This window comes from Dasypus novemcinctus, chromosome 17 (genome assembly GCF_030445035.2).
Source record: "Dasypus novemcinctus isolate mDasNov1 chromosome 17, mDasNov1.1.hap2, whole genome shotgun sequence".
Taxonomy (NCBI): Eukaryota; Metazoa; Chordata; class Mammalia; order Cingulata; family Dasypodidae; genus Dasypus; species Dasypus novemcinctus.
The window spans coordinates 87158917-87171150 of record NC_080689.1 but is presented as its reverse complement, the minus strand read 5'-3'; the positions used below and the strand labels follow the sequence as shown (position 1 = coordinate 87171150).

Sequence of the window (12234 nt, the reverse complement as noted above, 5' to 3'; positions counted from 1 at the left end):
AGAGAAGAACAGGCAAAAAAATAGGTTACATCAGAAACTAGAGGATTCTGAGATGTGAGGATATATCTTTATTATGATAAAGACTCAGGACACAATACACTAAGAAGAAACAGCCACCTGTGGATTCTGAAAATGAAGACAGTGCCCAAATGTGGTCTTAGTGCCAGGCACTTCTCAAATATTTTACATATATAGACTCCTTGAGCCTCACAACAATCCTAAAAAACATGAAACAGTTTTTATATACTTGTACCACACTGTAGTAAAGTAGCTTCAATTTCTAGGACTAGAATGTGCCCGGACTATAAACGTAAACTTCATACTTTAGAGATCAAGGTCATAGAGAAAACTGTACTCATTTATTGATAGGTATACTTACAAAATAGAGTGGTTTTAGTAGGTGTATGAAAGAAAGAGGTGATTGCCATCTTCTGTGTATTGCTTTCTTATATTAAAATAAATCAATTTAATGGGTAGATATCAATAAAGCATGAATTCACCCAAAGGGTAAAATCAAGCTTATCTGGTATAAATTTTATTTTAGCCTGATTTTTGCCTATTGATCCTCTATCCTAAAGCTCTACTGAAATTGTTTATTAATGCTAGCTAGGAATAAATATTCATGACCACTGTAGACTTCATTTCTGTAACTGGTCACATAGCAAAGTACCTATCCATCACTACATTCTTCCACTACCTATTCCACGTTCCTTTCACCCTCAACCAGCACCTCAGTTGACCGTTTTTCTTTGCCTGATGGGATGACTCAAGTCTTCATTCCTGAAGATTCTTGGCCATTGATAGTCGTGCCTGGGTTGACTTGTTGCAGTGTTCCATTGACTTTAGTCACAGAGCATGGGAATAAAAGGAGGTTCCCTAGGTCATCTGCATCCCAGACAAACTCTTCCTTACCACCATTGTGTAGTAGCAATCCTTTTCCTCTTGATAGGATCAATCACCCCAGCCAGTACAGTAATTCCCTCTTTCTCTTTTGATTCAGAGGTATGAAAAAACCAAAGTGAGCAGGCTGCAGTCTTACCTTCAAGATCAATGGAATCGTATTTGTGTTTCCTGGTGGAAGCACTCCTCCTTTTGGGACAAAGACCTGAAGACCAGTTGACCTTAAGGTTGCAGGGACAGGAAACAAAAACTTTCCTCGTGGATCACAGGGATAATAGTGAGTGGTACCACTTGCATTTCCACCCCTTGATTCCAGGATTGTGAATCCCAGCTAGGAGAGAAATAGCACTATAGAGTGAATGCTGATTTAGAGCATACAAAGCTTCCTGGGAAGCATTGCCCCATCCCTGCAGGTACTGTCATCTACTTGACAAGGTAAGTGAGCCCTATTAGGATCAATACACTGAGATGGAAGAACCCTGTATTTTGTTGGGTTGATCTCCCATCCTCTCTCATCCAAAAGCCTGGCTATAATGGGAAACGGACTTTGGCCCAGTGGTTAGGGCGTCCGTCTACCATATGGGAGGTCCGCGGTTCAAACCCCGGGCCTCCTTGACCCGTGTGGAGCTGGCCATGCGCAGCACTGATGCGCGCAAGGAGTGCCGTGCCACGCAAGGGTGTCCCCCGCGTGCAAGGAGTGCGCCCGTGAGGAAAGCCGCCCAGCATGAAAAGAAAGAGCAGCCTGCCCAGGAATGGCGCCGCCCACACTTCCCGTGCCGCTGACAACAACAGAAGCGGACAAAGAAACAAGACGCAGCAAACAGACACCAAGAACAGACAACCAGGGGAGGGGGGGGGGGAATTAAATAAATAAATAAATCTTTAAAAAAACAAAAACAAAAAAACAAAAGCCTGGCTATTCATTAAAAGCCATTATTAAAATCCTACTACAAAAATACAGTATGAGGACTGTATGAGATTGCAACTAGTATTTGTGTAATAAGTATATGAATGAAAGGATAAATAAATAACATAAATTATGCCAACTTTATTTATAAGTAAAAGAATTCTAAGCAGTAAACTAATAAGTAATTTTAGATTTTTTTTGATATTTGTAAATTAGCAGAAATGAAAATAGGTTAGCATAGCCATAAATATTCAAGCGGAAATAAATTTTGATAAAGAGTAATGTTACCAAACGTGAAAAATATTTTGGGGATTAGTTCCCATGGATGCAAACAACAGAAATAGAGTGGGTTTTGCTAAGCAAAAATGAAAGTATAATATGAATATTGTGTGGCTTACAGATCTGATCACAAGTTGGGACAACATAGAAAATGTTTTGGAAGTCTGATGGCATTAACACAGTCTGGGACATCACAAAAGGAGAAAGACATGATCCCACTTCTACCACAGATGGATGGTGGACACTCCTGATGGCAACATCAATGCTGGATGCCAGTCATGAGACATTGGAGTTTGAAGAAATCTACTGCCACCATCACGGCAGAGGATTCAGTCTGATATATTTTAGACTCAGAGATGCATGTTAGAAAAATTTCTACATATTATGTCCACATTCTGTGAATCTAACAACTGTAAATAAATTGCTAAATGCAATTACTTCTTTCCAACTTAGCATTAACAGAAAATTCAAGACAAGATATGACCTCTTCCCACATATAAATATATAAGTAAGGAGAAATAGAACCAGGAAGAAGGTGGCAGAGTAAGGAGCTCCTAGAGTCAGCTCATGCTGCAGGGCAGCTAGTAATCACCCAGAGCTATCTAAAGCATCTGTCTGTTGGCTCCAGGAGACAAGAAGGTCATCCTGCAACATCATTGAAAGATTGGAAGGAGAATACTCCCCATCTGTGGTGAAGATTTGTGAGTAGGGCACTCCACATCCCAGAGATTAGTGTCCATCTTCCACTGGCTACACATGTTGCCTAAGGAGTGATTTCATGGCTGGCATTGGAAACTCCACTTCCCAAAAATGGAGAAGGAAGAGATGATTGGGCAGCAATTTAAGATACTGATTAGTAAATACAGAGGGTTATATTATAATCCTAAGAAGAGCTAAAGTTTGTACCTGTCCAAGTCAAAAAGAAGCCAGTAACACCATTTTAACTCCTCCTCTGGCACAAGGGAAGCAGCATGTACTGAAAATCACAGTGCTGGTAGGGACCAGCTTCTTTCCATCCTGACCAAATTGCCCTTGTAGCATAAACCCCAGCCCCACCTCTGGCAGAGACATAGCTGGAAAGGCATGCACCAGCCGATCCAGGAAAATATAGGCCACACAAAGGAGGCTGGTGATCATCCTATTTGGCCATGCAGGCTGCCTCAGGAGCTATCCTGTGATGGAATATGAATCTCCAATTCCCAAAAACAAGGAGGAAGAGATGGTTGACCACTGATTTCAGCTACTAATTACTAAATTTGGATGGCTAGAGTATAACTCTAAAAATAGCTAAGTTTTTAAAATGTCCAAGTCAGAAAATGACTGGTAGCCGCCATATTGACTATGCCTACAGCATGAGGACAAGCAGGTTCACTGAAAATCACCGTGATTTTAGGGACAGGTATCTTTCACCCAGGTTGGCCTGCAGCCCAAGCCTAGGATTCAGTCCCACCTCTTGTAGGGAGGAAGCTGTCGAGCCCTGCAATATCCTTTTCAGATAAATGATGGTGTATTTGGCTAACACTAACAGAAGAGCGTGATATGTATGGACAACTGCGATCATCTTGAACCTGTAATGCATAAATTGCTCCCCAAATCTGTAGCTCCATCCCAGTCCCAGGAAGCTGAGAAAGACACCTGAAGCTTCATAAGTCTCTCTGGGCAACCGCAGTCTAGAACTACACAACTTGGATTATTATACACAGAAGTAGCTTGGTCTGAAAACCTCGCAAGATGAAATGTGGAAAAAATTTCATAATTCCCTGGGGCACTGAGGGCAACTTGAGCCTCCACAGCTCACAACACCAAGTGCATCCTTGGCTCCTACAACACAAACAGCAAGGGAGAAAGGGCAAGAAAGCCCTAAACTAAAGAGAAAAAGTCCACCCTGAATGAATACTCTAGGATGCCAGACATCAAGGTACCAACAAAAAATTTCTGTCAACACCAAAAAAACAGGAAGATATGACCCATTTAAAGCAGCAAGATAGGCCTCCAAATGACATAAAGGAGTTGAAACAACTAACCATAGATGTTCAAACAACTCTCCTTAATAAATTCATTGAGGTGGCTAAAGTAATTACATGTGTCATGGGTTTCCCAGAAAGAGAAGAGAAGGGAAAAGGGGCAGAAGGAATATTGGAAATTATAATGGTTGAAAATATCCCAACCCTATTGAAAGACAGAGATTTCCATATCAAGAAGCACAACATACTCCCATACAAATAAACCAAGAGACCAGTTTTGCAGGACATACTAAAGGGTGTGCTACAACCTGAAACAGAAGACTGTAGAGAGAGGCCTGGAAGAGCATAAAGAAATGAATATTTTATCAATAAAAGTAACTAAGAATATCAGAATAGTGGTGAAAATAATATGACAGAATTAAACAAATATTCAGGAATAAACTTAACCAATGATGTAAAGCACTTCTATCCAGAAAAATACAACTAATTGGTAAAAGAAATCAGAAAGACTTAAATAATTGAAAGAACAGTCCATGCTCAAAGTTTAGAAAACAAAATATCATTAAGATGTCAATTTTACTCAAATTGATATACAGATTCAATACAATCCAGATAAAAATTCTACCAGAATTTTTAAATAAATGGAAAACATGATTACAATTTTATGGGGAAGGGTGAGCTGTCTTGAATAGGCAGAAGCATCTTAAAGAGGAAAAGCAAAGTTGGCAAACTCTCATGTCCAGAATTTAAATGGTATTACCTAGGTACCTTGGTAAAACAGCATGCTACTGTCATAAAGACAAACACATAGACCAATGGAACAAAATTGATGGTTCAGAAGCAGACACTCACATCTATGGTCAAGTGATTTTTGACTAGCATGTCGAACACACTTACCTCTGGCAGAACAGTCCATTCAACATATGGGGCTGAAAGAACTAGATATCCATACCCAAAAGAAGGAAAGAGAACCCCTATCCCATACATTATCCGAATTTTAACACAAAATGAATTAATAACCTAAATACAAATGCAAGAACCTATTGCCTCTAGAAGAAAATGTAGAAAATTTCTTCAAGACGTTGTAGTAGGTGGTATTTTCTTAAAGGAGATAAGAGGATGACTGAGATGGGCTACTGATGTTTAATGTATCTAGACATTTTATTTAACTTTACTGTAAAAGTGTGAAAATGTATAGAGTGGATGGTAACACATTTAGTGAGTAACAGCTGGTTTAAAAATTTGAATGTGGCTGAAAATGGTATTCTAGGGATGTAAGTACCAAATTAAAGAAAGCTAGAGAATTATCTAGGGAATGAATAGCACAGTAGACCCAGAAGTGGATAAGAATTGTGGTTTATTGTACAGAGATGAGAGTGACCTTGTTGAGCTAGAGCAAGTGTGCATCATTATTACAGGGTGGTGAGAATGTGGAGGAGCATGGGAGAAATACAACTGGAGTGACTAATGGACTGTGGTTAACAGTAATAATGTGATATTCATGCATCAATGCCAAAGATGAACTGCGTTGATAATAGGGGAGTATGGAAAAGGTGTGCCAAATATATGCTAAGGACCTTGTAATAATCTGATGACACTTTCTCATAATCTCTAAAAAATGTTCCTCGATGATGTGTTGTGTTGATAGAAGGGTGTTGTTTGTGAATTCTGCACATGTGTATGATTGTTTTGTAAGCTTAAACTTCTGTCATAAAAATATATTTAAAAAATAGTAGGTTGAGGGAAAATACACCTTATGTAAGATAACGACTATACTTAGAAATATTAGAAATATTCTTTCATAATTTGTACCAAATGTCTCAAAACAATGCAAGGTATTGGTGATGGGTTGACATATGGGATCCCTGTATGATGTTATGCATGTTTGCATGTAAGTTGCCATCTTGTACTATACATTTATTATTTATGCATGTTCACATATAAATGATATACAAAATAATAGTATGGTTTGGGGAAAATACTTTGATTTGGTTAGCAGGAATATTTTGAAGTTACTCTTTACTCATTAGTTAAAAATGTTTCAAAACAATTCCAGTTATTGTTGGTAGGTTGAGGTATGAGAGACCTCGATGATGTTATGTATATTTGACTTGTAAGTCCACAACAGTTAGTATACACTTATTGTTTATGTATATGTATTTATGAGTGATATACTTGTATAACTTTGAGCATATGACTTTATAAATGTATGTATATATATATATACATGTGTATGTGATATACATGTACATATATATGGAGAAACCAGCTTACAAGGTTTTAATCCCTAACACTGTGCTCTGAGAATTTCACCTTCATCTTCACTGATTCATTGCAGGAACCTCCCTTAGCCAAGATACATTTTGTAGCAGCATTGTTGGTCTAAGCCTCACAAATAGAGCCTTTTATCTGAGGTATATGGCCAGAGAAACAACAACTAGGGATAAGCTGAAAAATACTCAGGGTCCTGTTCTACAGTGATCTTATTACAAACTTTTTACACACCAGAAATCTTCCTAGTACATGATCCTGTTTAGGTAGAGCCAAGAAATAAAATGGGATATGACACAAATGCTATCAGAAACACAAGCTCCTCTATCTAACACAGTTAGAGACTATATTTTTGCTTGATTATTTTTCCTATCATGAGTTGTGTAACATCTCTGGATCAGTCCCCTGTCATTTCCTCACAACACTAAGACTTTGATCAAATCTTTCCTTCTCAGTAGAGACTTCCATGGCATTCCATGTCCCCCATTTTTTACCTCCTCCATGTTCCATGCTTATGACCATGTGCCTTCACAACTTTTCCTACAAAGAAGTATAGAGTGTTTGCTTTCCTCTTAAATGTGAGCTTGTTTTGGGAATTCCATTAATCAAAACAAAGCAACCATAGAAAAAGTGCTCTGATTCTAGATTTTCAAGAAATAAAGAAAGGCTACAAGATGATGAGACCATCCCAGAAGCTCAGGCTCCTGATCCTCTGTGTTTCAGATGAGAGAAGATGTGTAAACTTGAACAAGGCATTTCCCTTCCAAGGTCCTCCTCCTGTTCAGATACAAAGTCCATCATATTAAAATAGGATATGAAATAAATGATGCAGTCATCTATAAAGGTAAAATCAAATGTAAAAAAAAAAGATTTGATTTTCCCTCATACAAGAAAGTAGATGCCTTTACTCTTCTCCTTTTCCTTAGCTCACCTATTTTAGAAAACTTCAGATTTTAAATGAGTTCTCTGTCCTCTTCAGAAGTATGTATATTTTTTGTTTTTATTTTTTATTTATTTTTAATTGGCTTTTAAAAAAAGATAAATAGGTCACAAGAAATGTTACATTAAAAATATGAGGTTCCTATATACCCCACCCCTGCCCCCCAACTCTTCAAAGGTATATATTTTTAAAAGATAAATAGTTGCTTAACATATTCGTCTGTTTTCTTATATTAGACACTACATATGTACTCTTGAGATTTTTGAACTCTATTAGAGAATGTAGCAGGACACACCAGGATGGGAATTTAATATTTCCTTTTTTTTTAATGTGGGTCTCCACCCAATAAAATGACACCCTAGGACAAGATGAACACAATCAAGACCTTAATATTAATTTGAAACTATGAAAGTTATTCTTGGAAGGCTGAAACTTAGTGGTTATCAAAGTTTCTGAGGGGACAGAGAGGGAAGAATAGGTACATAGGGCATATTGAGATCACTGGAATTGTCCTGCATTACTTTACAATGATGGACGCATTATGATATATTATGCCAAAACCCATAAAATAGTGCAGTGCAAAATGTAAACCATAATGGAGACCATTGTCCATGGATAATAGCAATTATTCAATATTTATTCATCAATTTTAACAATGGACCATACTCATGTCAGATATTATTAATAGGTTAAAATGTGAGAGGAGGGGGCTGGGGGTCTTTGGAAGCCCATATACTTTCTATGTGACTTTTCTGTGACTTAAAGCTTCTTTGAAAATAAAATGATAAACACAAATAAGACACAGAGGGAACAAACAGAAGAAATTATCAATATTCATAAAAGAGAGATCATACAGTGATGAAAGATGTAATACAAAAAAAATTTGGTTTTGTTTTTGGGGGAAGTTTTGGATTACATTAAAGTTACAACTATGACAGGAAGGATAACTGGTACAATTATTGTGTGGTTCAAATTGTGTGGTCCAAGTGTAAACCATAATGTAGACCAATGTAAGTAGTAATGTTTCAATATTTGCTCATCATTTGCAACAAATATATCACACTAATAAAAATTTGTTAGTGGGGGGACATATGAGTGATGGGTATATAGGAATCCCTCATATTTTTTATATAACTTTTATGTAATCTAAAACCACTATAAAAATAGGAGGAATATCTTTCCCAAACACCTGGGAACCATCTCCTGGAATGGAACCATCAGGAAGACAATACCCTTCCCTCCCATTTCCTCTGGGAGATGACATGCAAAACTTAAATGGACACCTGGCTCCAGATTGAAAATCTACCTCATGCCATAAAAATATGAGAATTTTATGTTTCTTTTTATGTTTTCTTGGAAATCATCAATTAACTAAGCCAGAGGCTCTCCTCAATTGCCAGATGAGTTTCAGATGAACTATTTGAGATGAATGGAGCTGTCAAGTCTTCTTACTGGAGGACTAGTTACCATTTACTACAATTAGTTGTTATCCTCCTGACTGTCTAAAAAGGTGATATTTTGTTCTGTCTTTGCAAAACATTTAGAGAATTGTCTGGAAGTGCACCACTTTCTTATTTTAATTCATTAATCAAAATGTTTCCTTTCTCTTCTACCTTTTTGGAGTAGTTTCATGATTGGCAGGATGTTTTGTTTTGAATTATATTTTCCTCAAGTGTAATGACATGGACTGAATTAACTGGAAACTTTCTGAGTTAAACAGATAATTTACAGGAATTATGGGCATGTAGAAGTCAGGTAAAATATGCTGAATTATTCAGTGTCCCTACTACATTTTTTTTTTTTTTTGGAATTCTAGGCACATAAAACACAATAGTGAAAAAGTCTGAGAATTATGAACTCTATAATCCCATGAAAAAACATGTGGTTAACTAATTTGGAAGCCAAAATCTTCTCTGCTAGCTTTTTCTCCTAAAGGAGTTCTATATCTCTATTATATTGGGAAAGGGCTTATGAGAAAACAGTGTTGATTTTGCCTCAAGAAGATTCCTTTGATTTGGATAAATTAATGCATTTCTTGGGTTCTTAGGTCTCGTCTCAAGCAAATAAAATCCTGGAGTACATGTAATGTACGTCATTTTAGAGGAAAGGAGAACATCTTCTCAAAGACGTGAAGGTAAGATTGTGAAAATTGGAAGAGGAAATGTAAAAATAAAAGCCACTTTCTCTTTGATGTTGCCTTCCTTCCTTCTCTATTGTCCTCACTTGATAGAACAGAGTGACTCTCTTGTTGGGGGCTAATGTGCCTGGTGATTTTAAGTTGAAGCCTATGCTCATTCATCGTTCAGAAAATCCAAAGACCAATAAAAAGATATGCCAAATCAGCTCTGCCTGTGCTCTTGAAATTGAACAAGAAATCCTGAATGACAGTCCTCTGTTTCCAACATGGTTAGCTCAGTGGTGGGAAAGCTGGATAGGAAGACCCCTTGCCATCCTTCCTCTTGAGAATATTCACTATTACCACATTTTTGAAACTTAGAATGTCTGCGTAGAGTTCAGAAATGTTCAATATCATCCCTTCAAATTACATAAACTTGCTTACCCATCCCTGGGAGCCACATTCAATAATTAAGGGCTCACCTCATTATTTTTTTCCCCACAGATTTAAAATCACCTTTATTCAACCACTCCCACCCCACCCCAGGCTTAAGCCTCAGCTGGACCCTTTACCCACCAGCGTTACTCCAGGAATCAGAAATTCCAACGACTTTTTGGGAGATAATTTAACTTCCCCTCCCCATTGTTTGCACTCACAGAGTTTGCTCGTCTTCTTTTCTTTTAAGGGGGCATAGGGATCTGAACCTGGGACCTCCCATGTAGGATGGAGGTGCCCAAATGCTTGAGCCACCTCTGTTGGTTGCTTGTTGTGCCTCTCATTGTGTTTCCTCATTGCATCATCTTATTGCATCAGCTTGCTGTCTGCTTTATGAAGCACCAGGACCAAATCTGGGGACCCCTATGTGGTAGGCAGGTGCCCAACTTCTTGAGCCACATCGACTTCCTCAACACTACACAGATTCCGTGGAAGAGCTTGATGGGCCCTGAATGAACAGCCTTTCAAGGATCCTCCAGCTCTGGCATTATGGGAATTTTGCTGCTCAAACACAAGGGGAATGGTAGACTCCAAAGTGCTGTGCACCGTGGTGGGAAGATATCACAGCCAAGATTTGTCTCCAACAGGAACCCTGCTGAGGTCCAACATGTTCAGCCTCTGCTCCCATACTGTTCTGGAGGTACAACTATTCCTCAACATTGAAACTAAGCTGAGTATCAGCAGGTTTGGCACAAGATGTGTGCTCAGCAGACATTCTCACCTGACTCTCCAATGTTCTTCCATTAAATTCAGCTCGTGCTGCCCTCACCCTCCCTTAGCTCCTTAGGCATTCAGCTCCTCAGTAAAACTTAGCCTTCATTTCTCTAATCGAACATCCTGTAGACTCAGAGCCTCTGAAAATTTGAATATTAAATTTCACTTAGCATTAAACAAGCCACATATGGCCAGGTGGCTACAGTATTAGACAGTTCAGACAAAACGCCCAGTATAGGAGATTAGGGAGGGGGAAGCAACTGTCTGAAATGTCTATTACCTTGCTCTGTAGACGGAGCAGAGCAAGGCCTCAAACCATTTCAAACCTGTTCTCGCAGGCACTGTAGGAATGCACAGGGTCACTGCAGACCCAAGCACGCTGGAGCCTTGCAAGCCCCTCGTTCCTCTAGAATTCATCTATGAACCTGACGTCAGCTCCGCTTCAGAAAGCAACACTCTGAAACCAGACCCCCAGGACTGAAGCTAGTAAATCCACGTTTCATGGGATGAATTGTGTCCCCCAAAATGGTATATTGAAGTGTGAACCTCCCCATACTGTGAACGTGGCCTTGTTTAGAAATAGGGTCTTTGCAGATGCACTTAGTTTACATAAGGTCATGCTGGACTGGGGTGGCCCTAACCCAGTGGCTGGTGTCCTAGTAAGGAGGGGTGATTGGAATCCAGCTTGGGAAGGTCAGGTAGGGAGTGCAGGGACACACCTGCAAGCCAGGGAACACCAAGGCTTGAGGGAAACCCCGGGAGCTGTGGGAGAGGAGGTGCGGTTTCTCCCTCTGAGCCTCCAGAGGAGCCAACCCTGCAACACCCTGATTTCCAGCTTCTGCTCCCCAGGACTGTGAGAGAATACATTTCTGTTTGCTTTTTAGTTCAATAAAGCTTTTCTGACAGGCTGCCACGAGCAGAGGTTGTTCCAGGAGCTGGAGGGAAGGGAAGGTGGGCAGACCCATCCAGCATCCCTCGGGGGTTCCCTGGACTTCACAGACTGTGCTGATGGTGGGGATTTTCCAGGCGGCTGGTGGACAAGTGGTGGAATCCCGAGCTGACCCAGGCAGTTTCTGCTGTTTCCGGCCACCCAGTTTGTGCCCTTTGTTGCTGCATCGCTAAGATGCTAACCCAATGGGCCTGGCAAAGAAGAGCGCTCAGCTCCCCAAGGGCCAAACATTGCTGAATTTTGTCTGAGAGTTTTTCGTATAAAAGGAAGAACTTGAAATCAATAAACTTCTACACTTAGCCTAGGAGATTTCCAAGCAAAGATTTCAACCACGTCCCAGGTTCATCTTGCTATATAGGCAAACCACAAAAGGAAAAGGAAAATGGTAAACTGAAAATAAAATCTGTTAAGTTAAAAGGAACTAAGAATTATGATTTGGGTAATACTTCATCTGTCTGGATTGCAAAAGATGCTAAAAGTAAGATATCAACTGTAAAGAAAGAATGAACTGGAGATAAGGTCAAGGGAGACTTGACAACTTTTGCAAGTGGAAAGACATTAGGCATGTGCATATGGATCACTTCAAACAAGGAGCAGAAATGAGGAAGAGAGATGGGAATACCCTGGAAAGATCTGTGGAGGACCCTCTTGTTTAATGATATGAGAAAGAATCAGAAGACATGTGCAAATTTAATACCT

The 12234-nt window shown here is 39.3% G+C and overlaps 1 non-coding gene across 1 annotated transcript; it reads right to left on the bottom strand.

Annotated features, from left to right (window-relative positions):
• Window positions 1-10844: 10844 nt before the first annotated feature.
• LOC111760015 (small nucleolar RNA SNORA9) lies at window positions 10845-10979 on the bottom strand. The gene has a single exon (XR_002793822.2). It is a non-coding gene; the product is annotated as a small nucleolar RNA SNORA9 (small nucleolar RNA).
• Between the last annotated feature and the right edge of the window lie 1255 nt (window positions 10980-12234).